Source organism: Pogoniulus pusillus, chromosome 28 (assembly GCF_015220805.1).
Source record: "Pogoniulus pusillus isolate bPogPus1 chromosome 28, bPogPus1.pri, whole genome shotgun sequence".
NCBI lineage: Eukaryota > Metazoa > Chordata > Aves > Piciformes > Lybiidae > Pogoniulus > Pogoniulus pusillus.
Window position 1 is genome coordinate 18,899,159 of NC_087291.1, and position 22,222 is coordinate 18,921,380.

The 22,222-nt window shown below is 52.1% G+C and overlaps 1 long non-coding RNA gene across 2 annotated transcripts in view; it reads right to left on the bottom strand.

The window, feature by feature from the left end:
- Positions 1-22,222, bottom strand: part of LOC135187821 (uncharacterized) — an 83,797-nt gene that overhangs the window by 18,244 nt on the left and 43,331 nt on the right. Inside the window, exon 6 of one of the 2 annotated variants that reach the window (XR_010307460.1) lies at positions 12,815-12,920. The exons of the other annotated variant lie outside the window; for it this stretch is intronic. This is a non-coding gene — a long non-coding RNA (uncharacterized LOC135187821). The remainder of the gene's footprint in view (positions 1-12,814; positions 12,921-22,222) is intronic. 2 annotated transcript variants of the gene reach the window in all.

Below are 22,222 nucleotides of genomic sequence, written 5' to 3' on the forward strand. Positions count from 1 at the left end.
CCACAAGGAAGCTTTACTTCTGCTGCTGAGCAGTTGTGTAGTCTGCAGTGAGGGAATGTTTTCTAAGGAAACAGATGTTTTGAAGAGTCTCCAATGGAAGATTTTCTCCAACACGAAAAAACATATTCAAAATGTTAACATAGGGCTACACAAAAGTAACTTTTCCAGTCCTTCGTGGTCCCCAAAAACCAAATTATGCTTAATAAATTCCTGCAATAAGGAACAATTTCAACACATCCAGGGGTTAAGGAAAAACTTTTCAGTCAGAGTGGGCCACTAAAGAAATTCTTGTCCTTTCCTTGGGGCTCCAACAAGCCATTAAATATTTAAACAGAAAAAGCAACTCCTTAGCAGCATGGCAGCACTGCAACTTTAAACACCACAAAAAACAGCACTGCAGTGTTGGAAGCCAGCTCCAGAGTCCATGGGCACCAGACACCTCATCTCCTGCTGGAGAAAAGACACTTCCTTAGGAAGGCACCGAGGGGCTGCTGGCTGCTCCCCGGATCCCCTCCCATCCAAAGGAGGAAAAAAAGCAGATCTGGCTGCTTTATCTGTCTAGGTATTTGCAGAGCTCCGTCCTCCAGAGAATCTGCAGTGGTGGAGTGGGGAATGCAAGCGGGAGCGTTTGTTTGTTCTGGGAATAAGGTGGGTAACGAGAGGCAGGCAGGGAAGGTCCCCTGCGATCGTGCCACTGCAGCTCGAGTAAACAGCAGCAAGGATCACTTCCGAAACACAGCAAAAAGGCAGAAGAAGCATCCTGGAAGCTCTTTGTTCTCAGGGCAAGAAGCACCATAAAAACATGCAAAGAGCAGGGAGTAATAGAGAGAATCAGTATCATCAAGGCTGGAAAAGTCCTCCAAGATCCTCAAGTCTAAGCTCCTCATGCCAAGGGAAAGAATAAATGCTGTGCCTGGAAACTGGAGGCAGGAAAGCAGGAAGGACTCATATCTGCCTCTCTGGATTCCCTTCACACAATGGATGTTTCCTTTGAACTAAAGAGTACAATCATAAACAAGTTAGGCTGGAAAAGCCCCCTAAGACCATCCAGACCAACCATCAACCCAACACCACCACAGAATCACAGAATCAGCCTGGCTGGAAGAGAGCTCCAAGCTCATCCAGCCCAACCTAGCACCCAGCCCTGGCCAATCAACCAGACCATGGCACTAAGTGCCCCAGCCAGGCTTGGCTGCAACACCTCCAGCCACAGCCACTCCACAACCTCCCTGGGCAGCCCATTCCAGTGCCAATCACTCTCTCTGCCAACAACTTCCTCCTGACATCCAGCCTAGACCTGCCCTGGCACAGCTTGAGGCTGTGTCCCCTCATTCTGTTGCTGGGTGCCTGGCAGCAGAGCCCAACCCCACCTGGCTACAGCCTCCCTGTAGGTAGTTGCAGACAGCAATGGGGTCACCAGTGAGCCTCCTCTGCTGCAGGCTGCACACCCCCAGCTCCCTCTCCTCATAGCCTCCATCAAACCATCAACACCAAGTGCCATGGCCACAGCTTTGTGCAACAACTCCAAGCATGGGGACTCCACCACCTCCCTCGGCAGCCTGTGCCAACTCTTGACCACTCTTGCAGCAAAGAAATTTTTTCTCATCTCCAACTCAAACCTTCTCTGGTGCAGTAAGAGGCCATTTCCTCCCCTCCTATCACCTGAAACTAGAGAGACTGACCATGGCTATGGTGGTGTTGGGTTGATGGTTGGACTTGATGATCCAAGCCAAACAATTCTAGGATCCTTTAATCACCTCACTGCGGCTTTCAGACTTCCCTGAGAGAGGAATAAAAGTACAGCCTGCACCTCTCTGATACTGCAGGATACGAGTGCACAGCCAGTTTGGGAATATTCTTAGCTGGGCCTCATTAATAAAATATGGCTGATGATTTATTCATGGCCAGGACAATAGGAGGACAGCACTGAGCACTTACATTAATGGTAACTAGATGCTCTGGGGGGGAGAAACGTGGGGCCTAGTGGAAATTGGTTCTGTCTGCTGCAGTGTTGTGTATAAAGCAGCATGGGTGATTCTTTCTGACCAAATCAGTCCACTGGGGAGACAGAATTCCCTGTTCTACAGATGGAGATAGGAAGGAGGAAATTATTCAGATTAATAGAAGAGTATATTATCACTTCAGTGCTCAATCTCATTTCCACACATGCAATCTTGTATTCTATCTTTTGCACTCTCATTTTCCAGAAGCCTTGAACTTGCTGCTGTAATTATGAATGCAGACCTGATTTCCATGAGAATAACGCTGGGGAAGGCTCTGCGAAGACACCATTTGAAATGGTTGCTATTTAAAGCTGATTTAGCTGGGCTTCTGCTGTGCAAAATTATGTAACGGTGAATCACAGACTCACGGAACGGGCTGGGTGGGAAGGGTCCTCAAAGCTCATCCTGCGCCAGCCCCCGCCATGGGCAGGGACACCTCCCACCAGCACAGCTTGCTCAGGGCTTCACCCGCCTGGCCTCGAGCACTGCAGGCCTGGAGCCTCCACAGCTCCCCCGTCCCAGTGTCTCCCCACCCTCGCTGTACAGAATTTCTTCATGATCCCCGCCGTCAGCTTTCGAGCTGCTGGCCCAGCTCCGCCGGCAGGCCGAGCCGCTCCTTCCCCGGCCCGGCCAGCCCAGCCCAGGGCTGTGTCTGCAGCCGCCACGCCAGGCGCGGGCTCTGCTCCCCTACCTGTGTGCCTGCGGCCGCCGGCCGACTGCTGACAACTGCTGCCCGGCTCGCAGCCATCGCCGCCGCTGCTGCCGTGTGCCTGACCCCGCGCAGTGCCGCGGCTCGCCCGCAGGGCTCGGCGGGGCCGCTCCGGTCCGGCCTCGGTCGGGGCCTGGGGCCCGCAGCCGCCCGCGGCCTGAGGCGCTCCGGAGCCCGCGGAGGCTGCGGCGGCGCCCGGCCCGCGCCCGCCTCTGTCGACAGCGGTTGCAGGGTGAGGGGTGTGAGGCTGACCCTGCTCCAGCAGCCGGGTTCGACTCGATCTGCAGAGGTCCTTCCCAAAGCAGTCGTTTGTGAGGGACACAAGGAGAGCTCCCTGCAGAGGCCAGCCCCAGGGCGCCTGCCCTGCCCCGCGCACGCCGGAGCCGCGCCGGGAGCGCGGAGAGAGGGGACCTGCCCCGCGGCGGCACTGCGGGGGCGGCGGACAGCAGGTGGCTGGGGGGGGAAGGCAGGGCAGGGGCTGCTCCTTTCCGAAAGAAAATACTTTACAGAGAAGAAGGCGGGTCGAGTTCCAGTGCTCTGTGCTGGGAAACTGAGCAGCTGGCAACGCAGCTCAAACCACCATTCTCCTTGCTTTTAAGACTACTACTTCTCTGCTAGGTTTGATAATGCCACCCACAAACCTGAGATCCCACAGCCCTATCTCCCAATATTATCATGCTCTGTACATCAGGTTGTGGGGTTAAACCCCTTAATAAGTCCTGTACCTGCTCAGGCTCTCAAGCAGATGGTCGGCCCTGATCTCGTTCTTGGTTCACAGAGACATAACTGGGTGATGGCTCCAGCCCCCCGCGGACTGGAGAAGGCAGGAGCTGCCTGCGGCACCAGTCAGGCAGCCAAGGGAAAAGAAAGAGGTTAAATCGCTCTGGTGGCTGCTCTGGAAGTCTGTCCTGGAAATGACTGCATCCAAGTCCCAGGCAGCTGCAGCTGTCAGAGTGCAGTCTTGCGGCTGCGGTGAGGTCTAGCAAACCCCCTGCAGTGCTCGGGACGGAGCCCTGTAGGCTTTCAGCTGCCTTAATTCTCCTCTTGCACGGGGTAATGTCCAGGCAGGGCCACAGGCACAGCGATTTGTCTTCTCCCCGGGTTCTCTTCTCTCTGTTGCAAGGGTGAGAACAGCCTGCACTGCTCTCTCTTCTGCAGCCTCTTCCCAAAGGCTTTTCTGGGCTACATTTTCTCACTCATCAGTCTGTGGTCTTGCAGCCCAGAAAGCAAAAGGCAGCCTGGGCTGCACCCAACACACATCAGAGAGGGGATCCTGCCCCTCTGCTCTGCTCTGGGGAGACCTCACCTGAGTGCTGTGTCTAGCTATGGGGCTCCCAATACAAGAGAGACAGACATGGACCTGATGGAGAGGGTCCAGAAGAGGCCATGAAGGTGTTTAGAGGGCTGGAGCAGCTCTGCTATGGGCACAGGCTGGCAGAGTCAGGGCTGTGCAGCTTGCAGAAGAGAAGGCTGCAGGGAGACCTCGGAGCTGCGTTTCAGTATCTGCAGGGGAGCTGCAGGCAGGCTGGGGAGGGCCTTTCAGAAGGGCCTGTGGGGACAGGGTTTGGAGCTGGAGCAGGGCAGAGTTAGGTTAAGCAGAAGGAGGAAGCTCTGTAGTGAGGGTAGGGAGTCGCCCAGATGTGGTTGAGGCCCCATCCTTGCAGATGTTAGAGGCCACGTGATGGAGCCCTGAGCAACCTGATCTAGTTGGAGATGTCCCTGCTGACCTTCACGGGTCCCTTCCAACCTGATGCATTCTGTGATTCTGGTCGCTTTGTTGGTGTCCCTGCAGACTGCAGGGCAGTTGGACTAGCTGACCTGTAAAGTTCTCTTCCTTCAGACCAGAGAACTCTGACCCAGCACTGCGGCTGTTCTGGCCGCACCACAGCCCTCAGGTGGCATCTGGATGAGCTGATCTACATACAAAAGCTGGTCCCAGGTATGAATGAACTGCCAGAGCAGATGGGTTTGATGCACATCAAATCTAACAACAGCCTGCTTTTGCCTGGGAGGGGATGACTCTGAGCCAGCAGCAAATTCTTACCTCTGAGTTATGCAATCCCCCCAAGTCGGCCACTTATGATACAGAGACTCACAGACATGTGGCTTCCAGGCAGTGCTGATTCCAGGTGCTGAAAGCAGAGGGATCAGCTAAATACCACAGGAATCATGGAATCACAGAATGGTGGAGATTGGAAGGGACCTCTGGAGACAATCCCTCTGCTAAAGCAGAGTCTCCTACATCAGGTAGCACATCACATGTGTCCAGGTGGGTTTTGAAAGTCTTCAGAGGAGACTCCACAGCCTCTGTGGGCAGCCTGATCCAGTACTCCAACACCCTCACACCAAAGAAGCTTCTCTTCATGCTTAGATGGAACCTCCTGGGTTCCAGTCTGTGCCCATTGCTCCTAGTCCTGCCCCTGGGCACCACTGACAAGAGCCCAGCCTCTTGACTCCAACCCTTTATCTCTTGCTGAGCATTGCTCAGAGCCCCTCTGGGGCTGTTCTGCTCCAGACCCAACAGCTCCAGGGCTCTCAGCCTCAATTCCTAAGAAATTTCTAGTCACACCCTCCTCCTCATGACCTTCCACTGGACCTTCTCCAGCAGTTCCCTGTCCCTATTGTGCTAAGGAGCCCAGAACTGGACACAATACTCCAGATATGGCCTCACCAGGCAGAGTAGACAGAGAGAAGAACCTCTCTTGACCTGCTGGCCACACTCTTCTTCATGCACCCCAGTGACAAAATGATGCTCAACACAATCTCAGCCCCTTGCAAAGCCCCTTGCAAAGGAGATAGCAGAGAGCAGGCTGAAGCCAGGAGACATTTCTTTTCAGGCTCTCATTTTTTAAGGAGAGCAAAGGAGCCAAGAGGGGCAAACAGCATCACCTGTTCATACAGCCTCACTTTTCATGTGTGTGTGAAGCAGAGCTAGACTGAAACTCTAACTATGGTGGGATTTAAGAGTTAGACACAATAAAGAAAGCCACAACCTATACCTGTAACAAGAAAGGTCACTTCTAGGGGGTTTTGATGTAGTAAAACTTGAAAAATGTATTTGTTTTTGCCCAAAGGCAGAGGCTGGCCTGGCAGCTTGGGCACCACAATGGTAATTGTTCCTAAGAGGCAAAAAGAAATTGTTCCATGAAGTTTCAGTTGCCTTTAAAAGAGACACATTTGAAGGACTACTCGGTGCTGTTCCAGGTTGAGCAGAAGCAAACCTCTCACAGAAAGCTGCTTTCATCTGGAGGTGTTGCTGCAGTCAACACAAATTGCTGGAAAGGGGAATAGGTCAGGAGCTGGAATTCCCTCTCCTCCCCCCCGCAGTACCATTTCTCTGTTGAAGCCTGAGCAGTTCTCATTCCAGAGGGGGAAGAAGTGGCAGAAGGGCCAGCGGAGGATTCTTCTCCAGGAGGTTGGTCTGGCTCAGCGGTTCTGTTGCGTTGTTGATTAATGTAATTGCAGTAGAGATAAGGGAGCAGAGAGGGAAATAAGGCTTCTTCAGGGACCCATTAATTTCTTAAGGATAAAGTGTTTGAAGGTTCAAAGGCTTTGTTAAAGCTGATTTTAAATTTCAAATTCCCATTGCCAGGGGATTGGTTACTTTGTCAAGCCATAAGTTGATCCCAAGCCTTTCCAAGTTTTCTGGCGACGTCGGCACGCTACTAATTGTGAAAATGAGGGGGCTGCTTCTGTGCTCAAGGACAGCCTGCAAAAGATGGCTGCAGAGAGCCCTTTGAAAGCCTGGCAACCACAGCTCTTGTACCCACCAGGACCAGTCACAGTTTTCCGAGGCAGCAGCATCATTCTGGGAAGTCTCTTCTTGTTGGGAGAAACGACACAACATTATCCATGCAAGTATTTCTTCTACAGGGGAGGCTCAGGTTGGAGATTAGGAAGAATTTCTTTCCTGAAAGGGTGGTCAGGGATTGGCACAGACTGCCCATGGAGGTGGTGGAGTCCCCATCCCTGGAGGTGCTCCAGCAAGGTTTAGTGGCCATGGTGGTGCTGGGTTGCTGGCTGGACTGGATGACCTTAGAGGGCTTTTCTAACCCAATCAGTTCTGTGATTCTATTATTCTGTGGCATGTGCAGTGCTGGACAGTAACAGCATTTCAAGGCATTTAACTGGAATGACATCACCCTGAAAAAAAAGCTCTTGTGGCAGGCTGAGGCCCCTGTTTTTCTGCTAAATTCTGTTTTTTTTTAATGTGACCTCATCACCCTGACTCATTTCTCTCTCCTTTAGCTGACATCCAGGCCCGTGTGTCCCGCAGCAGGAACAGACTTTTACTGCTCTATTTTTCACTTCTGAGGCATTCCTGTCACAGCACAAAATAAAACACTGTTTTGGTGGTGTTGCTTTTCAGAGCAAACAGGCTCAGGGATGCAGAGGTGCACACAGAAACTGAAACACTGAAAAGACTTCTCATGCCACAGGTGTGGCGATGGAATCACAACTGCTTTGTGTCAGAGCCAGGACCTTTCACAGAGAATTTAGATACTTCCATAAAACCACAGAACTTCAGTTTCATTGGGAAAAGCCCTCCAAGACCCTCCCACCCAACTGTCAACCCAGCCCCACCATGGCCACCAAACCAAGGCCTCAAGTGCCACGGCCACACCTTTCTGAACACCTCCAGGCATGGAGACTCCACCACCTCCCTATCCCAGTCCCTGACCACTCCAGCAGCAAAGAAATTTTCCTAGGGAAAAAAGGAGCTGTTACTAAAGATGGTGAGATGAGCTTGGTCTGAGCTGCAAAATATGTTTCTGTGCTTGATTTGGGAGGGATTTGATGTGTTCTGTCTGTCTTATCTGACAGAAATGAACCAGCTGTTCAGGGCAGGAGGAGATGAGGACAGCAAGGGTGCCAGCAGCATACCATGCTGGCAGTTCTCAGGGCTTTGCTGTTAGCCTGAAAATGCTGGATACCCTTCTTGAAGCCTGTGGAAACAAAGTACTAACGTCAGCCTGTCCCATCTCAGGGACAGAAAATGCTGGGCTACATGACTGCAATTGCTGCCTTGGCTCTGGAAACTCAGACCCAGAAGGCAAAGTAAAAGCATTGAACCACAGCATTTTGAAGGCAGAAAGTAGTCAATCAGGTCACAACATCCCTGGGGCCAGTGATTGTAGGATCTGTCAAAGCAGCACCATACACATAGATCAGAGACATAGCAAGCAGTGGGACCAGCAGGGGAAGCCAAGGAGCTGGCAAAACGGGCATGAGACACCTAAATACCAGCAGCTCCTCTCATGGCCTTCATGCATCAGCAACACTTCTATGGTTTTGTGTTGGCTTTTTGTTGGCTTTTGTTTGTTTGTTTGTTTGTCTATTTTTCCAGGCTAGAAACTGGTTATTTGAAACATCAACCTGTTAGAGCAGGTCCAGAGCATGCCATGAAGGTGATGAGAGGGATTGGAGCACTTCCCCAATGGGCACAGGCTGGGAGAGTTGGGGCTGTGCAGCCTGGAGGAGAGAAGGCTGCAGGGACACCTCAGAGCAGCCTGCCAGGACCTGAAGGGGCTGCAGAAGAGCTGGGGAGAGACTTTCAACAAGGGCTGGGAGTGGCAGGACGAAGGACAAAGGCTTTGAGCTGGGAGAGAGGAGACTGAGTGGAGATGAGGAAAAAATGCTTGGCAGTGAGGGTGGGCAGACACTGGCACAGGCTGCTCAGGGAGGCTGTGGCTGCCCCCTCCCTGGAGGTGTTCAAGGCCAGGCTGGATGAGGCCTGGAGCAAGCCTTGGTCTAGTGGGAGGTGTCCTTGCCCCTGGCAGGGAGTTGGAACTGGGTAATCTTTGAGGTTCCTTCCAACCCCAACAATTCCATGGTTCCATTTAAGCCACTGCAAGCTCAGAGCCTGCTGCATTCCCTGGGAAAACTTCCCATCATCTGGAGGTGGAGGGGGGCAGGAGAAGTCTTTTAAGCTGCATTAAATAGGCAGAGTCACTGTTGACAGGCAAAAGTCGCCTTTTAAGATTTCATGAGTTCTTTGTTTAAAGACAAGCAAACAAATTCAGGTCACCTCTTTATCCTGCTTAATTTAGGATGGCAACTCTCCAGGCAGATTTTCCTTCTGTATTTTTCCTGGTGGAATCATCACCCTCTTGTGCAATGGGAAAAATGGGGAAGTGGGAAAGGCTGAAGTGGGTTCACTTGGTGTTTCAGGTGGTCTGCCCTGGCAGAGTGCCCCACCTCACCTGCTGCTATCACAGAAAGCTCTGGAGAGGGCTGAACCCCATCACAGGCTGCACATCATCCTCAGCTGTTCTCCATTTTGCCTCAACAACAGAGTCACAGAATTGTCTCACCTGGGGCTTTTCCAACCAAAACAAGTCTGTGATTCTGTGGTAAGGTGGTGGTGGCACAGCTGTTAGGGATCAGATCACTCTCAAACAGGAGAATAGCCTAGAATGTGGGTTTTTTGAGACCCAGCTAACCACTGAGTGGGTGATTAGGTGCCCAGCATGGTAACTACTCATAGAATCACAGAAAGGTTTGGGTTGGCAAAGCCCTTCAGGCTCACCCACGCCATGGCCCTCAGCACCAAGCAGAAGAAAACTCACACTGCAGGCACATCCTGCTGAGGATGTAGTCCTTTATGGCCAGGCCTCCATGGATAGTCCTGTATGGCCAGGCCATCAGGGCTGTCGTCCTTTATGGCCAGACCATCAGGGATGTCGTCCTTTCCTTACAGGCAGCTCCGGCATGCTGACGGTTTTAAGTTGGCTCAGCCAGCAGCAGCTGGGGTCTCTACCAGTCTAGGCAATTTAATGACTTCTAGCTAAACCTTCACAGCTCATCATCAAATCCCCAAATGCTCCACACACCAAATATGCAAACAATTTGCTAGTTAATCCTCTGTCCTGAACAGCCACCCACAGCTGCTGAGGTGCATAATTGCTGCTTCATCAGGGGCTGCTGCTCTATTTACATAATTCCCTGATTGCAAAGAGCAATTTTTTTCCTCTTCATTTGTTTCAGAGGAACAGAGGAAGGGAGCAGGAAGATAACATCTCATTAAATGCAGTGTGCTGAAGAGCCAGTGCTGGGCACAGCTGGTGCAGAACAATGGCAGTTTTCTTTGATGGACTGTAAAAAGTCATTAAGATCTCTCTATCTTATCAGCATCTACCTGCAGCACTGCTGCTTGCTCACAGCAAATACTGGCACACAAACCTGTCAGTGGATTCAGGTGAAGGCAGCTTTAAAGTGCAGCCACCAGGCCTTAGTGTGAGTGGGAAGGGTAAGGTGTGAGACCACTGCTTTAGGAGCCCTGTCCTCTGACACTGGTACCGGGAGGCCTAAGGCAGGTGCAGCACCAGCCTGCTCTGCCACTTCCCATCTTCTCAGTGCTTCACTTTGCAGTCTGGGTGGTTTAACAGGAGCCCAACTGAATTTCTTCCCTTTTGAGAAATGCAAAGCTGAACATGCCCAGCTTATTTCCCTGGCCATCTCCAGGCTGGTGCCAGTGGGTGACCTGAGGCTGTTTGAGCCATCTGCTGCAAAGGCTGCCCTGCTGGTTTGGTCACTGCTTTCACAGCTGTCTGCCGGCAGCAGACCGGTGAGGCTCAGGTCTCAGGTCCTGTGCTGAAGGAAGTGCCTTACAGACTAGTGCTCCTCTTTCATCCTTCACCCCACTTATCTATGGCACCTTTGCTGCCATCCCCTGCCACTTGCCTTCTTCAGCTTCTGCCTCTCATTAGTTACAAGTGATACAGCCAGTGGCTGGAGCCATGGGGAGGACTTCTTTACCCAGTATGCCCTCACATGCTGGGTTTTAAAGTTGGAGAGCTGGCAGTTGGAGCAGTTTGTGCTGATGAACCTCCCAGTCTCCACCTGAACTAGTTCCTCCAGGGCCACATGGACAAAGCAAAGCTCTTTCTTGGAGCCAGAAGAATTCATGTTTTGCTGCAAGTTTCTGCTAGAAGCTCAGCCAGAGCCAGACACCCAGCATGGTTTTCTTCAGTGCTTAAGTTGGTTCAGAAGTAAAAGCTCTGAGTTCTTCTGCCATTGCTCACAAGTTGGAGAGTGAGGGCACCTCTCTCCTGGCCTCTCCAAGCTGCCAGGTACTGACTGACTCCTGGGCTGCTCCCAAGTCCCTCACATGAAGCACACACTCATGGACATGGATCTACAGCTCTTGCAGGCAGGAGGTTCTCAGCTTGATTCTCCTGTCTGTCTGCCAGGCGCTAACATGGGCTTGAACCTCCAAGTCCTATCCCTTTTATTTTTAACTCCTTAAGCCAGTGGGTCAAAGGCTGTCCTTTAATGCACCAAGTCCCACTGATGTCAGCTTGCCCTTAGAGGATGAAATAATATGATGTAGTCTCAGAAAGCAGACCTCAAAGTCAGAGGCTTTTATAGGCATGCTCCTTAGACCAAAGGCTCTAGTAGGTGGACTCTAAGGATTTTATTGTGAGGAGTCTGATGTGGAGAGGAAGCTCTGAGCCACCAGGATGTGCCCTTTCTCTCGGCCAGGCTGTCATCAGATGTGGGGAGTGCTGAGCTGCAGGTCCTCTGCCTTTGTTCCATCTGACAGTGACAGCTGTTCACCAGCTACCAAGCAGGCCATGGAACACAGCAGCAGAGCAGTGCTTCCCTTCCAGGGTCACCAAGTCAGCTGGAACAAAACCTTTGCAGAAAATAGCTTTGACAGGTTTTTTTCCCCCTAGAAATAAACTGGGGGTGAAATCTGGAATACCAAGCGAAGGATATTCAGGATAAGACCAAATTACATACCCATAGGGGATTTCTTAGAATCAGAATTGTTTAGGCTGTTGAAGCCCTCTAAGGTCATCCAGCCCAACCATCAACCCAGCCCCACCATGGCCACTAAGCTGTGGCCCTGGGGTCTATGGCCACACATTTCTGGAACACCTCCAGGGATGGAGACTCCCCCACCTCCCTGGGCAGCCTCTGCCCATCCCTGACCACTCTCTGTAAAGGAATCTTCCTTGGTGTCCAGCCCAAACCTCCTCTGGCACAACCTAAGTCTGTTCACTGCTGTCTGCACCAGCCCAGGCTGTCAACTCATGGATCGTGGATTATTGTCAAGACTTCTGATGCTGAGCCCCAGCAAGCCAAAGGGAAGGAAAAGCAGGAAGAGAAAAATGTGGTGCTCTTGTATCAGTTCACTCATCCTCTTGCTCCCTCCAGAGACACCCATGATTCTTCCCTGCTCTGCAGCAACAGAGCTGGTGTTGCAGATGCTTTAATGGGACTTAAACCACTTTTTTGTATTCATCTTTTACCCTGTTCCTTCTCTACTTCCTGGTTAGGGATTGAATCAGGAGCACTGGAATGCTTTCCAAGAGATTTCCAGTAACACACTGATGCCTTTCCAAGCCTTCACTGCCAGTAAAAGTCAGATGAATCTGGGCCAATACCAATGTTTACAGAACTGAATTGGTCAACCTGAGCTGTCTCACACTGGCTGCAGCACCTCTCTGCACAGAGCCACTCTGAGCTCTCCTTACGTCTTGTCACTCATCATGGTGCACCTCTCACCTTGAAGGGGCAGAAATAGGCCTGGTTCATATGAGGCAGCCACTTGTTTTTAGGGGAAATCAAGGAAACAAAAGGTTCTGAGTGTGACTCAGAGGTTTACATCTAAACTGGATCAGAGCTGAGGTTGAGCCCATCAGCCTGCACCCCAGTGTGTTAGGGCAAGACCCCAACACGGGGCTGCCTGTCTCAGAGCCCAGCACTCTTACTGGAGCTGTTCGGCTCCCAGTTCAAGAGGACAGAGATCTACTGGAGAGTGTCCAAGGGAGACTAGGAGGCTGCTGAAGGGCCTGGAACATCTGTGTGAGGGGCAAGGGCTGAGAGCCCTGGGGCTGAGGGCATGCAGAGGAGCAGCCCCAGAGGGGATCTGATCAGTGTCCCTAAATAGCTGAGGGCTGGGGGGAAGCAGCAGGGGCCAGGCTCTGTTCAGTGGTGTCCTGTGACAGGACAAGGGGCAGAGGACACAAACTGGAACACAGAAGGCTTCATCTAAATATGAGGAAGAAATTCTTCACTTTGAGGGTGCTGGAGCCCTGGAGCAGGCTGCCCAGAGAGTATGTGGAGTCTTCTTCTCTGGAAACTTTCAACTTACATCTGGATGTGTTCCTGTGTACCCTGCCCTGGGTCACTGTGCTCTGGCAGAGGGGTTGGGCTGGATGATCTCCAGAGGTTACTTCCAACCCCTCCATTCTGTGATTCTGTGAAAGACACAACCAAAGAAAAAGTGATTAAAAAGCACTTCTGAGGAGTCTTCCATTCAGCTTAAAGCCAGAACTTCCTGCTGGCTGTGTAAAATAGGGGCAGGTTTTATGCTGAGAGCCTCTGGAATCTTTCTCTTGGCTCTTAATTCTTCTTGCAGTGTTTTAAGATTAGTTTGTGTTGCAGAGGTTGTTTATGGGAAGCCTTCTATCAACTTTCACCCCACAGTGCCAGTCAGTCACAGTGGTCACTCACTTTCCTATTTGCCTGGGTCTTTTTGTAAGTACAAGCCAGTTCTGTACGTACAAACCAGCTACTCAGGTGTGGTCTGAGCAGGGCAGAGCAGAGGGGGAGCTTCCCTGTTGCCTGTACTTTGATAATGCAGACACCCTGACACCACTTGCACAGCTCCAGCAGGCAGGGTTTCTCCAGTTTAAGGAGGCCTGGCACAGCCTTGGAGACGTCTGCCATGTGCTGGCATTTGCTCAGGGCAGTGCCTCAGAGAAGGAGATGACAGCATTTCCCAAACACCTGGCTTTAGGGAGCTCTAAGCCAGTCAAACGTGGAGCTCCTGTTTCCTTAGTAAACACGAAATGGCAGTGACTGCAGGATTACAGCTATTCCACCAGAAAACATCCTCTGCAGTCACTAAAGGCAGGAAAATAGCCAGCCCCCAGGCAATGACTGCACTCTCTCAGCTGCTCTGTGGTCTTCTCTAGCAGCTAAAAGGGGACAAATTGTTCCCCAAGGTGGCTCCAGGTGGCCAGCTGGGTCCAAACCGGGGGGAAATGCCTGTGGAGAAGTCCTCCCAGGCAAAGTGCTCATCCCTCTGAAGGTCATTGCTGCCAGCCTCAGGTGGAGAGCTGTGTTTCATAGGATCATCGAATTGCCTGGGGTGGAAGACACCTCCAAGATCATCGAGTCCAGTTGGAAGCCTCTGACAGGTCCTGTGAGATGGGCAGCATTTGCCTGGCTGTGCAGCCTGGGGTTAAATGCTGCTGAGGCAGCCTCATTCATCCAGGCTGCAGAACACTTCCCAGTGTGGAGAGTTCCCTTCCCTGCTCCTTCAGTTCTGCACGGAACCAACCAACCAGCCTCAAACAATCCCAGAGGACTGAGGGCCACAGCCTGCTCTGCTCAGCCACCTTCTCCTGACTGCCAGCCCCCACTTGGCCTGTTCTCAGCTCACTGCTGTCACTGCCCAGCTCAGGCTCTGCCCAGCGAGGCACCTCCTGCAGCTCAGGGCAGGTTTGCACAGGCAAACCTGAGGCATGATGCTGAGGTTGAACAACAGCTAAAGGAGGGGCTCTGTGCTGTTGCTGCTAAGCACTGGTTCCAAGTCTGAAGCCCGGAGATCACACAAGGAATCATTTTGATTTTGTCCTTTCAGCCTTAAACCACAGAATCATTTTAGTTGGAAAAGACCTTTGAGATCATCAGGTACCAACCACAAACCTAATGCTACCAAGTCCAGCACTAAACCATGTCCCTAATGGCCTTTTAAATCCCTCCAGGGATGGTCACTCCACCACCTCTCTGGGCAGCCTTTTCTAATGGCCGAGAACCCTTTCAGTCAAGAGGTTTCTTCTTGTGTCCAACCTAAACCAACCCTGGTGCAACTTGAGGCCATTTCCTCTTGTCCAAACCATGTCCCAAGTTCATGGGGTTGTTGTGACCCAAGAGCAGGACCCAGCACTTGGCCCTGTTGAATCTCATCCTATTGACCCAGGCTGTCCAGGGCCCTCTGCAGAGCCTCCCTGCCCTCCAGCAGCCCAACTCTGCCTCCCAGTGTACTGTGTCTTTTCCAAAGGTCCAGGAATGCCAGGGATCCCACGGAGCACAGGGGAGCCAAGGGGCCCTTGCAGTAGTTGTCTGTTATCTTAAAGGACTTCATCCTGCAGGACTCTGGGGAGGATTCCAGCTCTCTGGAAGCACAGCTGCCTTTATCTGCCGTCAGTAGCATCTCCCTGCCCCCTTGCCAAAGCTGAAGCCAGCGCTGTGTGCGCAGGGGGACAGAGTGCTGCTGCCCAATGCCAGCTGAAGGACATCTGCTTTCATTATCTTCCCTTGTCTCCTGGATTATTCACAAAGTTCCTCCTCTTTAATGTCTCTCCTCTTGATTATTAATGCATGAGGGATGCTGGCTTCATGGTTCAGAACATGACAACACCTAAGAAACCCCCCGGAAGCCAGGCTTTGCTATGTGTTATTTATAGGCTTTCAGCCTTCTCTTTGCCTCCATTCCTGGGATTTTATAATTAAGGAGAGACCAGCTCAGATTCAGATGGTGGAGGAAGCTCCAGAGTTCTGCATTTGACCTATTTCTGCCAGAATTCCTCTTTAATCACTAAAACATTCCTGTTGTAGGGGGTCAGGGGCTCCAAGTATTAATGCACAAAGTCATGGGATTGAGTTGAATAATTTAGTAATTGCTTTTGTGCATCACACTGAGGGCTGTGTGCAGAGGGGTTAAAACATTTAATGAAGTAAAAGAGTGCTTGAGTCGTTGAAACTTGGAACAGGTCTGGTGAGGAGCAGCTGAGGGAACTGGAGAAGAGGAGGCTGAGAGGAGACCTCATTGCTCTTTGCAGCTCTGACTCAGGGCAGGGAACAAATCCTCACCCCAGTCTGAGTACTGCTTCTGTCCCTGACCAACGAGGCTGCTACCAGGCCTTAACATTGCACAGAACCATGAAATCATGAAATGGGCTGGGTTGGAAAAGTCCTAGGGAGCAGAGCCCAACCCCAGCTGGCTGCAGCCTCCTCTCAGGGAACTGCAGAGAGCAATGAGTTCTGCCCTCAGCCTCCTCTGCTCCACACCAAACACCCCCAGGGCCCTCAGCTGCTCCTTCCCAGCCCTGTTCTCCAGACCCTTCACACATCTTCCCTATCCCTATCCATGTATAGACACCAAGCCCATGGCAGATCCTCTTGAATCATGCCTGGTTCTGGCCATGTTCAGTTAGAAGTCAGTGGTGAAATGTTTTTGGGACAAGATCTTTCTCATGATGGTAAATCAGCCTATGGAGTGCCACACAACTGCTGAGCTCTGAGCTCAGGGTTGCTTTTGATCTGCAACACAAACACAACTGCTCAGGCACTGGCACAGGCTACCCAGGGAGGTGGTAGAGGCCCCATGCTGCAGGTGTTCCAGAAAGCTGTGGCTATGGCACCTGGGGCCATGATCTCAAGAGGGCTTCTTCACACAGAATGATGCTGTGCCTGAGTCTATGATCCTATACCAGTTCATGCCCAACAATGCCCACCCATGAGGATCTGATCCAGAAGGAGCAAGTGAAGTGACAAAGACTAAATACTGCAGTTTGGCCAAGAGGATCCCTGTCCAGTGTTCTGCCTGTTTTGCAACGATGAGTAGAGACCTTTCCCTTTTTCATCTGCTGCCTTCTCCCCAGAAGTGAGCTCAGCCTTGCTGCAATCCCTGCTACTTGCTGAAGATGAAGCTCAGCAAAGCTCACTGCATCCCAGAGAGAAACCCAGGGGGGTGGCTGCTTTCTCCTGACATGTGGAGGGAAGAAAAGCTACTGCTGCTGCTAGAGCAGGGCCAGATAAGGTTAGCAACATGATCAGGGGGCTGGAGCACCTCTGCTATGGGGACAGGCTGGGAGAGTTGGGATTGTTCAGCCTGGAGGAGAGAAGGTTCCAGAGAGACCTCAGAGCAGCCTGCCAGTACCTGAAGGGGCTGCAGCAGAGCTGGGGAGGGATTTTGGACAAGGGCTGGGAGTGCCAGGATGAGCTTTGAGCTGGGAGAGGGGAGACTGAGAGTGGAGATGAGGAAGAGATTCTTGATGGTGAGGGTGGGGAGACACTGGAACAGGTTGCCTAGGAGGCATTCATGTTCATACTGGATGAGGCCCTGAGCAAGCTGTGCTGGTGGGAAGTGTCCCTGACTATGGCAGGGGCCTGGGGATGGATGGGCTTCAAGGTCCCTTCCAACCCATCCCATTCTGTGAACCTCTGCATCTCCTTTTCTCCAGCCTGCCATCAGGCTGCTGAGCAATTCTTTGCGCCAAGCAAACGAGGCTTAGATACTGCAGGAAGATCAAGTTAAAAGTCAGTTCATTAAAGTGTTTTTTCTCCTCAAGAAACAGTTTGGGGGTTTTGGGGGGTATATTTTTTGTAAGTGAATTCAACAAAAAGAGTAGGAGAGAGGAAGAACAGTTGTGGACCGTTGTGTACCGTGCAAGTTTGGTTACATCAGAGAGAAAGCAAATGGCAACTGAGTAGGAAGGAATCTAATCCATAAAGAAAGAGAAAAAGGTTAAAGAAGTCAACAGTAATTAACTGGTGACTGAAGCTGAAAGAAAATGGATCTGTGCTAGCTGAAGGCCATTCTTGCCTTTTGGGATGTGACGGTGGCGAGGAGGGGAAAGAAAGGGTTTGCTGGGTTTGATATGGAAATGTCTGTCACATCTCCTTAGCCCCTGCTGCTGCCACGCGGGACTGCAGCGAGCTTCTGCTCCCCTGAGCCCAGCGTCCTGCCATGCCTGTGGCCACTGTGTGGAGATGAGATACCCTGACACAGCCTGGCAAGCTCAACAGGCCTGGGAGCTTCTGCAGCCTGTGCTGGGCTGTCCTGGGGCAGAAAAAGCGAAGCAGCATAAAGCAAAGGAATCTGAGAAGGGGCAGCAGGGCTACAGCCCTGCAAGAGCTATACAGAGGCCGTGGCCTGGGGATGCAGTCACCCACCACAGAGCCACAGACTCCTCTGGGGACACTCCTGGAGGTGCTGGCATGAGTAGATGTGGAAGGAACAGGGAAGACACAGAATCACAGAGTGGTGGGGGTTGGAAGTGACCTCTGGAGATCGTCCAGTCCAACCACCCCACCAGAGAAGGGTCACTCAGAGTAAACCCCACAGAAACACAACCGAGTGGGTTAGAATGCTTCCAGATCAGACTCCACCACTTCCCTGGTCCTGGCCATGGCTCTGCAGATGTGTGAAAGAGGAGGGCTCCCAGGAGAAAAGCAAGTGACCTGCACCACGTACAGAGTGACAGCTGCTGACTGCGCTGAGCCGCACTGCCTGTGAGCTCCTCGTCACTAGAGAGAGCTGCAGAGACGCTCAGTTAACAGCGCTGCTGTCACCCGGACAGGAACTGCTCTTGCGGGGGCGACTGGGGCAAATCATGCAGAAAGCACAGAAGCACAGAAGCGAGAGGCTGGAAGGGACCTCTGGAGAGCATCGAGTCCAACCTAAACAAGGTCACACAGGAACAGCTCCAGGTGGGCTTGGAACACCTTCAGCGATGCAGACTCCACCACCTCTCTGGGCAGCTGCTCCAGGGATCCAGCACCCTTACATTACACAAGTGCCTCCTCCTGTTCAGATGAACTTCTGATGTGCCACTTTGTGCCCCTTACCCCTTGTCCTGGCACCACTGAGCAAAGCCTGGTGTCATCCTCCTGCCCCCCACCCTTGCAGTATTGATCAGCACTGATCAGAACCCTTGAACACTCTTGAAGTTATAATTTTTTCTCTAATCTCCAACCTAAACCTCTCCTGGCACAATTTCAGGCCTCTCCTCACCAGAGAAATTCTCCAATCCCTCAGCGTCTTTACAACCCTTTCTGGGCAGCATAAAAGCCACTAACCTTGGAGCAACTTTAATGTGTGGGTGCTGGAGCCCTGGAGCAGGCTGCCCAGAGACGTTATGGAGTCTCCTTTCATAGAATCACAGAATCAACCAGGTTGGAAGAGGCCTCCAAGATCATCCAGTCCAACCTAGCACCCAGCCCTGTCCAACCAACCAGACCATGGCACTAAGTGCCCCATCCAGGCTTGGCTTCAACACCTCCAGGGATGGTGACTCCACCACCTCCCTGGGCAGCCCATTCCAATGCCAATCACTCTCTCTGCCAGCAGCTTCCTCCTAACATCCAGCCTGTACTTCCCCCGGCACAAAATCCACCTGGAAGTGTTCTTCAGTGACCTTCTCTGGGCGACCCTGCCTTGGCAGGGGGGTGGACTGGATGATCTCCAGAGATCCCTTCCAGCTCAGTCCATTCCCTGGCTCTGCTCTATTGACAAAAACTAAAGAGGCTGAGTTCCTCGCATGGCCCCCACACTGACCTGATCTTACTGCTTAGTGGTTTTGGGGAGAAATTGCCATGTGAACTCTTCCTGCCTTGAAAGGATTCTTTGTTCACAGTGGCACACACCTGAATTTTAGAGATCTCTACCAGAAAGGGAAAAATAAGAGTGGTTTGTGCACAGTGGGCGGAAGGAGCAGGAAAATGTGTCCTTAATCCTGTTAGCTGCCTTAATTTTGAGTTATTAAAACCCTTGATACCCAGGATGGAACAGGGACTGTCTGGCAGGGTGTGATGTAATCTAGCCCTGCTCCTCAGCTAGCAGATGGCTCACCTTTAAGTCATTTCCAGTATGTGAGGAGATCAAAAGCCACCCTTGCAGCACGCAGGCAGCGAGGGCTCCTCTCTGCTGGGGGCTGCACGGTGCTGTGGTGGGGATATGCAAAGGCTGCTGGCATTTCCAGGCAGCGCAGGCCGACATTTCTCCAGACTTTGAAGTTAATAACCCTTCAGAAGTTGAAAAACTGAGAGATTTCCCAAATCCTTTGAATGTCCTCCGTGCCATGTGCTCAGGGGAGCATCTGCAGGCAATCACTGCAGAGCAGGGTGCCAGGGCCTGCGAGGCGCTGCGGGGCACGCCTGTTGCAGGAGGCAGCAGGGACACCATTAGGATGAGACATGGAAAAGCAAAGATGGAAATTAGCAAGAGGTGTCTGACCAGCAGCAAGAACCTTGTAGCCAGTAAACCAGAGGGAAAATCCTCTCTGGTTTGCATTCCTCCTGAGTATTCTGTGTCCTTCCCACTAGCTAAGCTGCACTGGATGCCCCAAGCAAACCAATGAGCCCACCAAAGTTGTAAGTGGGGAACACAATCATGGAACCATTAATTGTCTGGGGTTAAAGCCCTCTAAGATCATCAACTCTAGCCATCAACCCAACCCCACCATGGCCACTAAACCATGATCCCAGGTGCCATGGCCACGCATTTCTGGAACACCTCCAGGGATGGGGACTCCACCACCTCCCTGGGCAGCCTCTGCCAGTGCCTGACCACTCTGGCAGCTAAGAAATTCTTCCTCATGTCTGACCTCAAACCTCCCCTGCTGCAATAGGCAGGGTTTGTGCCAGTGAAAACCATGAGCTTGTCCTCAGGTTCGTAGCTCAGTGTCTAGGGTTCAAGTCTACATCTGAGCAAACATTTGGCAACCTCGGACATCCTGGGAATGCTCTTCAGGTTTGCCCTCTGCCTGGAACAAAACTGAGGGGGAACCTCCAGCTGGTGTAGGGGCAAAAGCTGGAGACTCCAGTTCTCTCTGAGCACAGCCAGGGAACAAACCTCTCTGCCAGGTGTTCCAGAGCAGGCCAGTGGAATGGGAGCCATGCCAAGGTGTCTGGTCAGAAGGACTGCGAGACAGCTACGGTGTGTCTGAAGAGGCAGCAGAAGAGAGCGCAGCGCCAGCTGTGCTCCTGCTGGGTACAGGCAGAGGCACTCCCCTTCATGCATCATTCACAGCCTGCTGCAGGGACCGCACAAAGCCGGGACACGTCCTCCACACAAAGGAGGGGGAAAGAAAAGGACAGATGCAGAAAAGAAACGATGCTGGCAGCATGTCTGCTGCACGAGCAGCCAGTGTCAGGGGCACCAGCAACACACTAAGCTTAGCAAGAAGCAGATAAATAAGTAAAGAGTGACAGCAGCCCTGCCCCATCCCAGCTGCTGGAAAGCAGACACCTCTGACACCATGGTGTGTCTTCTGCCAGCAGGGAGCAGGCCATGGCTGAAGGGTTTGCTCTCTCTTCTCCCTGTTCCCCGAGAAGTGTTTGCACCATTAGGCACACAAAGGGCAAGAGAAAGGAAGAGAAGAGTGAGTATAAAGAACATGTGTGCATGGGGAATGGACTCCTGCTCTAGCAGCCAGCAAGGCTGTGAGGACGTCGATCTCATCTAGGCTACTTCTTGGCCAAGGTCGAGGCTGACCTCTTCCAGGACCTTTATTTACCAAGATCATGTCTGATTTCAGCAAGGATACTTACAGAGATCAAGGCTCTCCTCCCCCTTTACTCTGCCCTGGTGAGGCCACAGCTGGCGTATTGTGTCCAGTTCTGGGCTCCCAGTTCAGGAAGGACACAGAGACTTGCTGGAGAGGGGCAGCAAAGGGCTACAAAGCTGCTGAGGGGCCTGAAGCACCTCTGTGGTGAGGACAGGCTGAGCCCTGGGGCTGCTTAGCCTGGTGAAGAGCAGTCTGAGGGGGATCTGATCAATACTGATCAATACTGCAAGGGTGGGGGGCAGCAGGATGGGACCAGGCTTTGTTCAGTGGTGCCAGGACAAGGGGCAAGGGGCACAAAGTGGCACATCAGAAGTTCATCTGAACTTCTGTAATGTAAGGGTGCTGGATCCCTGGAGCAGCTGCCCAGAGAGGTGGTGGAGTCTCCATTTCTGGAGGCATTCCAAGCCCACCTGAACCTGTTTCTGTGTGACCTTCTCTAGGTGACTCTGCTTTGGCAGGGGGGTGCCAAGCCCAGATGCAATCCAGAGATGTGATTGAACTCTGCAATGAAAGGCAGACTTCCTGCTAGGTTGGTTTCAACCATACTTCATCTCCTGGGGTTCTGTAGCAGAGGAGGTGCCAAGCCAGCATCTCACACTGCAGTAGGTGGGCTGCACATGCACCAGGGTTTATACACAGATCAGACTCAAATACCAGCAGCCTGTGGCATGGTGGGATGCAAACTCCTTTCAGGTGTGTCTGCAGACTCCAGTTCAAATGAGAACAGAAATGGGACTGAACCTAATAGTAGCCGGAACCCAGAGGGGGAGCTGCTTTGTTTCTAAGAGCTGTCCCCTTGACGTGAGGGTTAGCTCTACCTTGCCCTGCCACAGCAGCGTGTGGCACTAGGGCTGGCTAAGCACTCCTGAAGGCTTCCAGAGATCCTGTGCCCCAACTGTGGAGTCTGTGGAACGCGAACTGGGAGCAAGCTGGGAGCTTTCAGATTCCAATCTGCACGTGGAGCACTGAAAAGAAACTTGAATGTACTTAGGAAATTCCTTTCTGACCAGAAGAAAAACAGAAGGAAACCCCCTTTGGAGACTTGCAGAATGGGAAACAAGGGAGGAGGGCTGTCAAGAGTGGAAGGTTTGCAGCACAGGAAATGCAGGGGCTCTGCAAACACAACCGCTGTTATCAGATGCCCTGCACTGGCCTTGCACCGGGCCTGAAGCTGATATGCTTCAGGGCTGTTTTCATTC